General features: G+C 36.8%; 1 protein-coding gene across 5 annotated transcripts in view; it reads right to left on the reverse strand.

The window, feature by feature from the left end:
• LOC138935683 (uncharacterized) overlaps window positions 1–14,984 on the reverse strand; it is a 133,379-nt gene that overhangs the window by 13,380 nt on the left and 105,015 nt on the right. The window contains exon 1 of one of the 5 annotated variants that reach the window (XM_070300475.1): window positions 6,768–7,398. The exons of 3 other annotated variants lie outside the window; for them this stretch is intronic. The gene's annotated coding sequence lies outside the window, so the exon portion shown is untranslated. Of the gene's footprint in view, window positions 1–6,767; window positions 7,399–14,984 lie in introns of those variants that run through there. One more of the 5 variants, XM_070300483.1, reaches the window with a different exon arrangement.

A 14,984-nucleotide genomic window follows, 5' to 3' on the forward strand; every position in this document is an offset into this window, starting at 1 on the left:
AATTCGACCGCCCTATCGTCCGGAAACGATAGCATCTGCCGAATAATACGCCCGCGACCGTCGAGAGATTTTATACGACAGATACACGGCTATACGCGTGTGTTGCAGGACACGTTGCACGATAGCTGCACGCAGGACAGGATGTAAATTTGTCTTCGCAAGCAGAGTTTGCCGTACGCTAGCCATACGTCTATGCCACCTATGAATTATTCTCCAACAGCAATCTACGGTTATATCTTCTCAAGTAATTTGATTACGATACTCTCGTAATGTAAAAAATTAATATACTTTAATGTAATATTAATTCTTATACAGCTATTATAATACGGTCGCGAAAGTGGCACATGTTACTACTAAACAATTCTCTTTATGCAAGGCATCTCTCCTGCACGTTCCTTTTTAAATAATGCATCCAGCTGCACATTCTTCTGATGCGATGCGAGTAGGCCACCTACTAAACCAGACGATTCCGGAGAAATAAAGTTAGCGATAAGATTGCGACAGGTATATTGAGGTAACGAAGAAGAAGGATTAAGAATAAAAAGAACTTCGATATAATGTGATTATGTGTAATATAAACAGCGTTGCAATATGCCAAAGCAACAGCGTTACTTCACAGATGTAATTAAATCATTAGTACCGCGTGGTTGCCAGCGAGAATAAACATCAGCGAGTTTACCGAAGCAACTCGTCGATATTACTAGTAAGTGAATCGCGAGAGTAAATACGTACTATAAGAGCCAGTAAAAGCCACGGAAGACACTCTTCCTAAAAGACGATTTTAAAAGTCGATCAAAGTAGGATATCTCGTACAAAAGTATCCGAAAGAATAAAAAATAAAAAAAAATTTTTTTTCTAAGAAAGTTTAATTAGTCGAGATCTCTGAAAAGTCAACTGCATCTGAAAAAAATTTTTCGAGTCATCATTTTCCGAACTTTTCGATATCGACTTTTCCTTTCTTTCGCATTATAATAATATTGAAAATTGATAAATATTACAAATAAAATGGATGAAAAATTGATGAGCTTCTTATTTCGTGAATTAAATCGAGAATTACTTTTCAAAAAATACTTCGCTAATGAGATTGTATAGCCATAGAAAGATATGTTCTTCGTGGGCACTGTGTATGACACATCAAACGAAAGCTTCAACTTTCGGCGACTGACGAATCTCGTAAGATTAAAGGATAGTAATCCGGTAACGGATAAACCTCATAAAGGATAGGAATATAAGGTTGCACAGCTGCGCGGCGCGCCAAAGTGCAGCCTTTAGCTTTAACAGACCCGTCCGCCGGAAACGACAAGTACGATCCACCTACATTGTTGTCTGTGCAGACGTTGTCCGTGAACCGTAAGAATGCACTATGTGGGCTCTAATGAACGCAATGGGAATGCTCGCTGTTCGGCTCAGCAGTTGAATTAATGATCGATGCTCTCATTATGCATAAATTGGAGACTGTCATATTTGAAATGTTATAGAAAGAAAGGGTGTCTACTCAAATCTTATAAAAAAATTCCCTGATCTTCCAGATATTTTTGTTCAAAACTCTAGGTAAAGAAAATATTTTAAAGATTTTTTCACGCAATCTCCTAAAATAAATTTTTTTATTGTACGCCTTTTCTAATCTTTTTCATACGAAGGAAAAAGCACTTAAGTTTCAAGTGCTAGATTTACAAATGTACAAAAAAAAATTAATAGCTTTTTTTGTTAAGTTAAAAATTTTTTACTTGTATAATATTTTCATTTTTTATTATTAAAAATTAAAATAAAAAAAATATACTGCACATTTAATATTTCATTAAGACATTGAATATATAAATAGAGATAGATATGTATTTATAATATATTTCACATAACACATAATTCACAATTTGGCTTATCGGCGGATTGTGCCTACTACTTATAATATAAAAGCAAAATTATTAGAGAATTTTTTTCTAATTCTCTGAATCCCCCAAAAAATCCCTGAGAATTCCAAATTTTCCATGTTTTCCCAGGAAGTAGACATCCTGTAGAAACTATAAAGTGTGTTTGGGAAAAGCTTCCCTGGGAAAAATGGGAGAAAAAATTAAGAAGCTTGTAAATTTTATCTTTATACGGCATTTCTAATTATATTCATTTTACTCTCTATCTATTCAGTTTTTTTTTAATCGCAAGGTATAAATATCGAATATGAATATCATATCAAGTATAGATATGAAAAATTCAATTTATATAGATATCGTTTAATTGAGCTATTGAATTAACGATCGATGCTCTCCTCGTTATGCATAAATCGAGGAAACGAGGCTGATATATGTTTGGAATATTATTGAAGCTATAAAGTATCTAGAAAGAAAGCTCTCTGGGGGGAAATCAGAGAAAAGATCAAAAAATTTGCAACTCTTGTCTATATACAAGCAATTTTGATAATAAATTTACTTTGCTTTTTCTACCATCCTTTTCTCCTAATCGCGTGGTGTAAATATCAAAAAAAGAGTATAATCAGTTTGACATAACAGTTTGTAATAGTGCAATATATTCAACTATGTAGTAGTTTCAATCTTCGATATAAATGCATTTGAAGTATGATGATCGCTATATACGAAGGAGAAGAACGGCCGACGTGACGGTCTGACTTATCACGCGTTGCGATCGGGACTGGAGCTCATATCCGGTTCCTGTGCGTTGCTTATTCACCTGCGTCGCCCGAACGTCAAGTTCGTCTGGTTTCGCGCGCTTCGAGCCCCCCCAACCGTTAAATGAGCGGGCAAACAATCGACTCACCCGCCCGTCCCACAACCCTTTTACAAATACCGGGCGGTCAAACAGTTTGTACCTGCGAAGAGCCGAAACAATGGAACCAATGCGATTGGCTTTTCGCCGTGTGTTGTTCATTGTTTTATTATACACGTATACATACATTACGACGTCAAAAAGGAACAGAAACCATTGTGTTCTATGATCGCGTCAAGCATCCCTTTAACTTTGTCGCAAGTTGAGCGGATTTACATGCTATGAGACAAAATGGTGATGCGAATCATATTTCGAGGAAGAAAACTGTTCGTTTATTTAATACGAGAAAGTTTAACTATTTCGTTTTGTGGTATACTTTATTGTATTAAAAAAAATTTTAATTTTTATCAAAATATATTTTATGAGTATATTATATATATATATATATACACCATACACACACACACACACACACACACGCGCGCGCACAAAAGAACGTTTATATATATATATATATATATTTGAAGCATTTGCTTTATTGGTTTATTATTGGTTTAATATTGTAATTATCGCTGAAAACAAACTGACGATAGACACATCGCGCACATTAATTTATTCCGAAAAAGAATGGTTAAAAATAATGGAAAATTATTGATTCGTCCCGCCAGAATTCGCAAACGAATCACGAGACGGTATTAGCAGAAATGGTAATTTACGGAACAATACCAGAACAAACTGTTAATAAATCTCGTGATCTTATTGGAGGTGACCACAATCCTCGCAACGGCCAATTTTCATTACGGTGTGGTAATACATTTTGCCTTGCCATTTGGATTGTGTTCGAATCTCGGCCAATTATTGTTCTGCTTGTGTACAATCAAACAGAAATCAATAATACCTTGTCATCGTATCCACCTCCGCTCTATACATACCATATATCTCCTATGTAAACTTTAGTTAGTCGACGAGATGATTGTGTGATATCGCGAATAAACGTGACGTCGCGTCATTGAAGAATTATTTCCTCGATAAATGGACATTATTGTAAAAAAATAAATTGTCAAAATAAATTCGGAAAATATTGATATTAATTTTTGATTCTGTAAACATCGCGTACAATTTTATCTCGCTTCGTAATTATTGTCACATCGCTTGCAATCGTCAATAAATGATGACAACCATATTTGTCAATTTACGAGATCTCATACAATATCGACTTCATCGATTAATACGTTATGATAGATGACACTTCCCGCGTATCGCCGATCGATTATACCGTCGCGATGATCGCTCTTAACAGTTTACTAAATTAATTTGTCTAATTAATCGTCCGGTGCGTGTGTAAGCTCGTCGTAATTAGCGGGATTCGCGTATTGCCGCGACCGCCGGCCGCGAGCAAGGGCTCTGTAGATAATTTACCGAGTCATTTCGACGGCTCGTAATGCGTTTAATATAGAATATAGACCGATGCCTGATTGCTAGGGGCATATTAACGCAGAACGCGATAAAGGTGCGGCCTAACGCGCAAATTACTCGTTCGCGTGTCGCCGACCAACTCTCGTCGCAGTTCACGGCGGGTAACAAGCGAAAGAAAGAAAAAGTAAAAAATAAAATAACCCACGCGCGTGCGAACGATTAATTATACGTAGTCGCGAAAACGAATACGCAAATAAATTAATTGTTTAAATAAAACCTTGATGTGCACCAAGGTTCCCGTGATACCGACTCAATCTCCATCGTATCTAATTAAGAAGAAAATAAGATTATTTAAAAATAAGAACACATCAAGTGAGTAAGAAAATTCTTATATAGAGAACTTTGTAAAGTATGAAAAAAAATCAGATATCTTAATTACTTGGATAATATTTATGTCTTTATTTATTCGAAGATACACACATATATATATATATATATATATATATATATATATATATATCATTTGCCAGATGCTTACACAGAAAACAGAATGCTTGCAGTTTTGAACAAACAAGCTGATAAACAAGAGGCAACGAGACAACTGCTACGTAGTCTCCGCGTTCTTTCCCTCTTCCACACAATGACAACACCTGGTTCTTTAGATTTGTAGCAGTTTAGGTTCTTTGGCCGTAATCGCCTTATCTCGCGCCACCGACAATATCCCCTACAACTGTTTCGAACAAGAAGAGTTAACTAACCAGCAGAGTTAGTGTAACAAGTTGAGGGAGAGCACGTGACTATTGTACAAGTATCAGAATACTCTGTTCTCTCTACTGTTGACTTAATCAGTGTTTAATTAGCGGTTAGAAATACGTAATCATATCTAATTTATAACTTCTTTTATAAATTTGCGTCAGTCCGCAAGTAGAATCAGATTCACAAACTATTTCGAAATGTATGACGACAGATTTAAATGACAAAATTAAAAACGGACCAACTATTTACTATGATATCGCATATAGATAATGATAAAAAAAAAAAAAAAAGCTGATATTTGAATCGATATCAATATATTTTATAAAGAGCGTAAAAAAATGATCCCTTTTAAATATAACATTAGATCTCGATTAATTTTTGTTAAATTAATTTTTTCTCCTATTTAAAATAAAAGCAAGACTTGTGAAATATGGGCAACAAAATTTTTTTCATAAAAAAATATTAGCATGGAGTAGGTAGGTGCTATTTTTCCATACCAACGACGAAAATTCGCCATCGCCATCGCCAACAAGCCGAAAAATCATAAGAGTGCGACCGGTCGTTCGCGTCGTTACCGCAGAAATTAAGCACCGTCCGTAACAATATCCAACCGCGGCCAGGCTAGGCGCATATTGTCGTTTGTTCGCCAACGAAACATATGCGACAACGATCGTTCGGACGGCCGCGTATACAGGATTTTGCAATTATCGGTGTCCTTTGTTGCCCGCGCGACGGCGGACAAAGGAGAGGAACGCGGAAGAAATATCGCTTCGGGCGAAACGCATGGCAACGGAAATTATGACGCTCGCTTTCAACGATTGGTGAATTAACAGCGGCAGAAAACATATCGTCCACCGACCATCGCGTCCTATCCTTTCGAAAAAAAAAGCGAATGGCCCTCGCGTTTTTATCGAGCCGCGCGCGCGGCTCGTAAGTCCTGTGAAAGGATCTCTTGTCGATATCGTTCGACGATATCGCAAAAAACAGACTTTCAACCATTTGACATCGGCCACTATGTATATATATATATATATATATATATATATATATGTGTGTGTGTGTGTGTGTGTATATTCCTGAAATAGATGTCCTTTTTGCCACAGGCAGCGATATTCATTGTGCTGTTTGATAAATGTTATTAATAACTCCGGAAATGTACGTGTTTTGTGCACAGATTCGTCTGCGATAGAATTTATCGCGCTCGTTTTATACATCTCTTCTCGTTTGTTCTGCGGTGGATGAATAGGATTTCGGATTAAAAGCTTATTTATCGAAACTTTTCCATCATAATTCACTCAATATTTCATTTATATATCTTCTGATCGACCAAAAAAAAAAAAAACTGTTACTCTTGTACGATCGTTAAATTTTCTCCACAATGTTCTAATTTAAGAGAGAAAAGAGAGAATCAATCTTTAAATCCATTTAACTCCTTCAGATCTTGTTACAAATTATAATCGTGATTACAATGTAACATAGCACAAATACCAACTATATTTGTGAGATCGATGTTTTTTCTCTGCAATAAAAACATCAACCTCTTAATGATTTATCATTATTTGTATAGTTAATAAAAAAAAAATATTAATTACAATTAATTGTTCTTAATTTTCAGGGCACAAATAAAATAAATAAACAATTTTATTTCTTATTTCATTTCGAGTAAAAATTTTTCACTTCGAAAACTAAATTATTTACATCAAACGCTAAATTATAGTTTGTCAAGAAATCTAATGTTGAAAATGAAAAAATGTATAATAATTCCAATCATTTTCGTAGAGGGAAAAATTTTATCTCAAATTGTTGACATTTAAAGAGATGTATAAATGCATGTGTATTGAACAATTCAAGATACTTGAAAGAGCGCGCGCGCGCTTTACCTTCTTCTATACTTGAATGAGCGGCCAGACAATACGGCCTCGATGTGATTTGTCGCATCCTGCGCGAACGAAAAAGCAGATTGACGCCTCGTCGCGTTACAATTCTCCCCCTCCTCTTCCCTTCGTCGACATGCCTATATCCTCCGCGGGCATCGCAAGAGAGATAAAAAAATTATTTATTATCAAAGCGCGTCGATCTCGACGCCCTTCTCAAGGAGCTTTCGGACGAGAGTGCATCGTGCATGCGAATATTCTCCTCGTTCGTCTCCTCTCTCGACGAAGATGATCAACATGCGCGATTCGACGGGGTCGTGGAGGGAGGGGGGAGGGAAGGTCCAGGAAGTAGGGAGAGAGGGAGAGGGATGAGGGGAATAGAACAAAGTTTGCCGAAGGAGGATTCGGACTTACGCGTCCGCGCGTGACAGTGTGTGCGCGAGCAATATTACACACAATCGCGAGGACAGATTCAGTGACGGATTTAAAGGCATTCTGATTTCGCAAACTCTAATTATATCCTCTTTCGATAATCGTTCGAATTTATTGGCGCGATATACGAAGCAAAGATCAAATTTTGATCATCAACAAACACGCGCAAGACACTTGTTCGCAGAAATAATAATGTGTATTGAATTTCTCAATATTTATATATATATATATATATATATATATATATATATATTTCTTAAAATAAATTCTTCGAATTCTCTCACCAGCGGCATATTGAGCGAATATAATTCATTTTCGTCGAAATAAATCTTCCATTCTGATCTAATCACGTTTTCGAATTTATATTGATTTATATGGTTTCTTCCTATTATTTATTTACATCGTGATTCGAAAAAGATATATCCCGCCATAATCGGACGTTTCGCGAAGTTCTAAGCCTAAATCCATCACTGAACGGCGGTTAACGCAATCGCCGCCGCAGAAATGAAAAGCAAAGAGACGGGAAACGGGAATGAAGCGGAAATGGGATGAAAGGACGGATAACGAGAATTAAACATCGAGAGATTTCCGTGCCAAGTGCCGCTCGTTTTTACGGTCGTCAATCGATGACTCGCGTCGTCGCACGCGCGCGAATGAACGAGCAAGCCCCGACATTTGCGACATATACGATGATCCACGGCCTAGTGCCAATTAAATTCCTTTTGTACGGCCGTTCTCTCATTCCCGGAGCTCGGTTTTTTTTTTTTTTTTGCCTACGGTTTGTGCGTCCCCTTGAATCGCGCACGTCAATATTCGTCGATAGGAGTTCAACATAATGCACTCTTTTAACCTTCCGATGCACTCTCGGTAGTTAAAATTATCCTACCATTTTTAGAAATATCGACTTGCTGATCGGTAGAAAATATCAACTTTTTTGAATATAAAGCGAAGAAAATTATATACAGCGGAAAATTATATTCTTATATTATATTGGAGGATATTAAAGATCGAAACGATTTTTCGAGCATCAAGGAAAGCGTAACCAGGAATTATCAAATCTGATTTTCAAATATTATCAAAATTTTATATTGCTCATACAATAACTCCCCAACATTATAATTATGAAATATTATATTTTTGAATTTATAGATGCGCAGGATATTTCAGTTCTTGAAAACGATTCATTAGAATTCTTATCAGGATTCTGTCGTATGCGTCCTCTTCGCGTTTTTATAAACAATTATAAAAGAAATTTGATTAAAGCTTACGTCAAATTAAGTAAAGAATTTTATTCTTCGTCTAAATAAACATTAATAAAACTTTGATTTAAGAAGTTATGTATGAGTTACAAAAATATTTAATGTCGAATATCAAATTTTAAATCAAATTTGCGATAAAGAAATATTGACTCAAAGAGATTTCGCGAATGAGAATAAAATATAAGTTTCAAAGACCCTACATATTTGTTTCTATTTTTTTATCTACACGTGTCAGTAATAACGTGTAAATAAATTTACAGAATATGGAGAGGCTCGTTAATTAAATACAAGTGCGTTTTGCATCTCTTCTCTCCCCGGCTACGCCCACCACTGATACCGCCAAGAACTTTTTTAAACAGCAATAAACTCTGCAATATTCATGAACCTTCAAACAAATATATGAGTACTGTAGAAATCACGAAAAAAAAGTTCTTGAAGTTTCTTTTTGTTTAAAGAGCCACTTTTGCCTCCCTTTGTATACAAGTTTGCGACATTGATCTCGTAAATTAGAACCGCCCACCATCCGGTCCTTCTTAACGTCAATTTCGTCCCGGGAATTCGTCAGCTCCGTTCCAAGTGCGAGTCTAATACGGCCTGAACAAGGAGAGGAGACCAGTCCGGACCCCTCGAATCTCCATTACGAATCTTCCCGCTAACTCTTTGACGACCGACGGGGGCAACGCGCGCGGAGAGATTCCTTTTTTTTTTTCCTCATTTTCTTCAGCTCAGACGGCGGGGTTTGTGCCGTGCGGGCTAATGACCGCGAGACTTCTTACGCGTGGAGGTTCTTCTGGCGAAGGAGATGAATAGTCAATTCGGCAATAAATCAGCCCACCATCGCCCGTAAGTCCCCATTTACGCTTTCCTTTGTTGCGCGCGTCCGCGTGCTACAAAACAGGCGTGGCGCGAGATGCATATTCGCGTTTATATCACGGCGGGATCCTGGAACGTACGTATTGTACGTTACACCGAGCCAACGTTTAATTAGCAGTTCTAACGAAGCGGAATAAAAAAAATAACAGTCAAGACATTAAAATTTGGATTCTCCCCGTGACATTTTCTTCTTTGTCGAAAAGTAAAATTGAAACGAAAATATCGAGAGAGAGAGAGAAAGAGCGAGAGATAAATATAATAATGTCTTTATTGAATTTTTTCAAAAAAGGCACGATATTCATTTTATTATGATAAAATTTCACTTTGCTATTTCTAAGATATTTTTGTATCTCAATTTTTTTGTATCGCTAAAATATTTTATCAATAAAATACACGTATATTTTATGATAGACCTGCTTATGCTTTATAGAAAGTTCTTATATTTATATCTGCGAGAGACGAAGGGAGATACAATAATTGCATGTGAAAAATTTTAAAAGAAACTTATTACTAATTCACACACATTTATTATTTTTTATATATTATATCTACGGGGTGGCACGGAAAAAAGTTATAATGTAAACTATTCGCTGTTCAAAAATTAATCGAGAAATTAACATCATCCGCGTTAACCGTCGATCGTCAAAAAGTTAATTTATAATTATACAGCCACCAAAGCTGTGCCAAATCATGGATATTGAAGGTCCATTACCATAGCGTCTATTATATTTATGCTGATATCTTTCAAAAATGTTACAAGTGTAATGCAAATTCTTTTTCTCCGTAATGGTTTGCATTTCGCATTCTTTGCAATGAGATTATTATTAATGACATTTGACAATGACAGCTGCCGATGTAACAACGAGAGGAGTGAGTGGAGAAATACCGTAATAAATTATAGTTACGTTTTTTTATCATTCTTTTCTGCTAATTAAAAAAAAATGAAAATATCTTTTTATAATAATTTTTAGAAAATCTCGGGACAATCTTGACGTACAATTTAATGCTTGATGTGACGAAATCACAAAAGTACAAATGACTTGATAAAGATTAATATCGAACAGAAACAGAAGATATCGGTTTAGAAAATTTAGAAAAGCGTGCAACAATTCATTCATCATAATCTTGAAGCTTTTTCCTACCATTACTACTCCTCCCCCTGTTATAATTAAATCTCTCAAATATAACATCCTTTTCTTACGACAGTTATCAAATATATCGCGTGTCACATTTTTGAAAAATTTCATTTTATTAGCGTTAAAGAGTTGCTATAATTCGAATACTAATCTATCAAAAGTGTACTCATCTGCTCTGCATCCTGCGGCGATGCTTTTCACTCCTGCTCGACGTTTCCGAAATTTTTCGCCGTGGAAAGCATTCTCGAAGATACGTAGAAATAATTCATGAATGTATCGATCAAAAGCACTTTTGTCCCGTTTGCAACATTCATGATATTATCGATCGCTGCTCTTATAATGCATGTTTTATGAGAATAGTCCGTAACAGTCTTTTGAACCTCGTGCATCCTTGCTCTTATTCAATAGCTACAATTTGCATTTATTTGAAATAATAGAGAAGATGATGATTAGATTGTAAAGTTATCGGTCTCAGCAGTTTCTACGACTTTTTACATTATTGACAACCATGATTAGCGCATTAACTCTTTGTAATACTTTCTCTGCGTTAGACGTATTGGAATTATTATGGGTTCTTTTTTTTTTACAGTGTTTTTTTATGAGTCTTTTTTTAGTATCTGTAAAACACGTCAACATATTTATGATTCGTTAAGATGAATAGATTCAAGTTATAAATTCCCGTTAGCGGATAGAAAGATTCGCGAGCACCGACAGAAGAATTTATTCTTTTCTCCGTTATCTCTCAAGTTTCTACGCATACGTGATATCTCTGGGGAAAGCATGACGCGGGAAAAAAAATGCGTACGCAAAAGTTTGCTAGCAAATTTTTTCTGGAAAAAAAAAAGAAAAAGAAAACTTCATAATTCTAAACGTTACGAGATCAAATTGAGAAAAACTACTTTTAAAAAAAAATATTTTCGAACGAGAATCTATGATATTTTTGATAATTTGGAGAAGCGTAGTGTTAATATCTCCTTTAATTATTTTAAATGATGGAAAATAGAAATAAAATTGATGAAGAGTGTAAGATAGTATTTTGCACAAACACATTTTCGATATTTTCCCGATTTAAAATATAAGATAGATATATTATTTCAAAAGTATTGCTATCAAAAAAGTCTTTGACGAAACTTTCGAAATTGCATTTGCGAGATACTTTCAAAATAAGTGACGCGAATAATTCCCGATGCATACATGCCAGCGTGACACACGATGCAAATTCGACAACTGACAAGACAAACGATATACACACGAACACGCGGGAACGAGGGGGAGATCGACACGCAAATAACTCGCGAGCGTAGACGGACGCGCCCGTTTGCGCGGACGCGCGAAATGCAACTGCGAGCGGAATTCGCGCGGACCGCAGCGGTAGTGGCATGCACATGCTTTTGCGAGTCGAGCACGTGCCATCGGTGAACATGGGGTACGCGTGTATGCGTGCGCGCGCGCAATCGCAACCAGGCGGTAGAGATGGGCTCAAACCCTTGGGTTACAAACAACTTTCGAAACATATTGCATTTCGAGCTCAATGAAAACAGTCGCAGAATTGTCACTTTAGAGGCACAAGCGAGGACCAATCTGGAAAAATGGCTTAAATACAAATGTTGAGCGTAAAGGTCCGTTTACATAGAACGCAACACGCCAGACGCATTCATATAATCAATTCTTATATTTAAGACCGTCTTAAGCACAATCTTAAGATGTCCTAAATCAATCACAGAGCCGTATTAGCATCTTAAGACATTACTTAAGACGGTCTTAAATATAAGAACTGACTATGAATACCGGCCTGCGAGCTGCGTCTGGCGTGTTGCGTCCTATGTAAACGGGCCTTAAGAGACTTAGCAACGTCGTTTTCTCATCAAACCACATACTTGAAGAATTGGATGCGGTGGTAACGATACGCATAAATTGAGAGAAATGGGCGATAAAAGAATTTACTTATGAAATTCAAACTGATTTGATTAATTCTTTTACACACGTGACACAAATTAGACACGGTTTTGTAAAAGTAATAAATTTTAATCGACTTAATCCCATTCCTAGATAGAAGAGATTGTTTTACACGTGCATGTATACATATATAGTGCACGTATGTATACGATCTCGCGATCTCGCAACCGATGAAATCAGAACGGAAGAGAAAGAGAGCTCGCGGTTACACCGGCCGGAACAGATCCGTATCGCCGGACGATAACGAGCAGTACATTTTACGACTTTGCATATGCGGCACATCCAACAGATTATCACGTATCGAAGCGTTTCAAAATGTTAATAGCCAGAGTACAGAGTAATCTAAGCATTGTATATCGCGGATTGAAAATGCTATACCTTTGATTTTTTATTTATTATTTTGATGCTACATAAACGTATCTTATAAATTGTAACGAATAATCGTAGCAAATACCAATCAATAACCACGGATTTTTTAATGTAATTAAATAATACGATTTCATTGTTTGTTACCGAAATTTTTCTCTTCGCAAAATATTCTTCAGATTTATCAGCAAAATTCATCAAATCATTAAATTCAGAATGTATTATTCTAAGCATTTCATACCGTATATCTTATTATCCATACAATATCAAAGCCATTTATATTCTCGAGAATTAAACTCGCTTGCTGGAAATACGCCCTGATTTCCTCGATTACCGCAACCTCGACAATTTTCAGGGTCCGATAATTAATCTCCGTTGTCGCGAGCAGTCGGTCCATTTCTATCCAGAAACAGTATTTTGTTCATCTCCTCTTTCCCTTTGTCTCACGCAATCGTCGCGCGCGATCATTGTTGTTTCCCCGTTTCGTTCGCGTGTATCGCGTAAAAGGGCATGGGCGAACTGTCATAAGTACAGAGAGCGATTAATTTTTCCCGGACGAGCGACGAGAGGAACACGATCGTGCATAAAGCACGATTCAATTGCGCGTCGCCGAAGAGTTGCCACCGCACGTCCATATATCATACGCGAGCTCGTAAGATGTATGGGATTTTTTACTTCCGGTGACATCCGGCATGTGTGATACGGCGAATGCGCGGCGACGCGTATAAACCTTCTTACGTGTCCACGCGTATCGCTCGAGCGGCGAACAAGAATGCTTTCTTCCGAGAAAGAGAAAGAAGGGCGAGTAAGCTGCAACTAAGATATTTCTCCGTTAGACATTTCTATTAGAGATAATGACCGATTTCCACAAAATCTTTCTGGTATTATTGGTATTCCTGCGATATTTTTCCATAGGGAAAGTTACCTGTGTACGTTTGCCGTTTTTATTACAAGCAACATGTATCGAATTCTACAAATTAATTAATTAATTAATTATTTTATAATTCGACAAATTCTTCTGAATGGTTCATTAAAAAAAAAAAAAAAAAAAAAAATTCTCGCTTCATAAAATGGTTCTCGGTAAGCGCTATAATTTACGACTGATAAAAAGATGCGTATCGTAACGAACCGGACATGTAGAAATAGTACACGGGATAGTTCGCTGGCGTTCGCTCGGGATGAGAACTTTAACGCGTTCTTATTGGAACGCGACGGTAAAACATGGAGAATGCGACTATCGTCTGCGCGTTTTTTGGCGCGTTATCACAAATGGCCGTGACAACATACGTGTTTGCGGCAAAATGCAGCCGGACATGCGCGCGAATGAGACATTATTGACAAATTAATTACGGATGCGCGTGTGTATATGCGAAGGGCCGGATATACGTATATCCTCGATACGATGTCGCGCGGATATTAAAAACAACGATTTGTCGGATCGTCCGAGCGTTATAACCCGCGTAATTAGGACCGCGCGGTTTTTCGTCGAAAATTGAATCCCCGGATTACGAGTAAAAATTGAATATACTTTTTTTTTTCAAAGAAAAAAAAACACGAAGATAAAAAAAAACGATGTCAGACAAATATTGACGCGCAATGCTTTTCTACGAGAGTTTCGCATTCGCCTAGAGCGTTCGCGCTTTGAGCATTCATCTCGTTAGCGCAAGAACGTAAAACCGCGCACGGATAAGACAGTCGACATGCAGTTCGGGGGAAGCTTGAAACATTGGAAATACCATAGGTCTCTCGCCCCCAGAGAGAAATAAGTTAAAAACGTCGGTAAAACGCTCCTTTGTTGGTCGGAAATTCGAATCTGTAAAGCTTGTAAAAACGGCTCGCGGCGGAACGATTTCGCGGAAGCGACGTCGGAAAGGACGGAACAAAGGACACACAACGTATACTTTCTCGCGGCAAATATAAGCGGCAATTATAGTTATCTCTCTCTCTCTCTCTCTCTCTGTTATTCAATACGCGCAATTCATTTTTACGCGAATAAAAAATACGAATATTCGCGTTCGACGGGATCGCGTGTACACGAATTTTCGATTGAATCCTCGCGTCACGTGATTAATGTCAAAATTTTATTATTATTCTTTTCTTCCAAGAATAAGATTTATTTACGTAATATATAATTATTAATTTAAAAAAATGTCATTTATAAATATATATCGAATCAGATTAAGTACCATTTCAAAATTATA

The sequence above is a fragment of the Polyergus mexicanus genome, unplaced genomic scaffold (assembly GCF_030449975.1).
Source record: "Polyergus mexicanus isolate NDT 795.1 unplaced genomic scaffold, iyPolMexi1.0 SCAF_1, whole genome shotgun sequence".
NCBI classification, from domain to species: domain Eukaryota; kingdom Metazoa; phylum Arthropoda; class Insecta; order Hymenoptera; family Formicidae; genus Polyergus; species Polyergus mexicanus.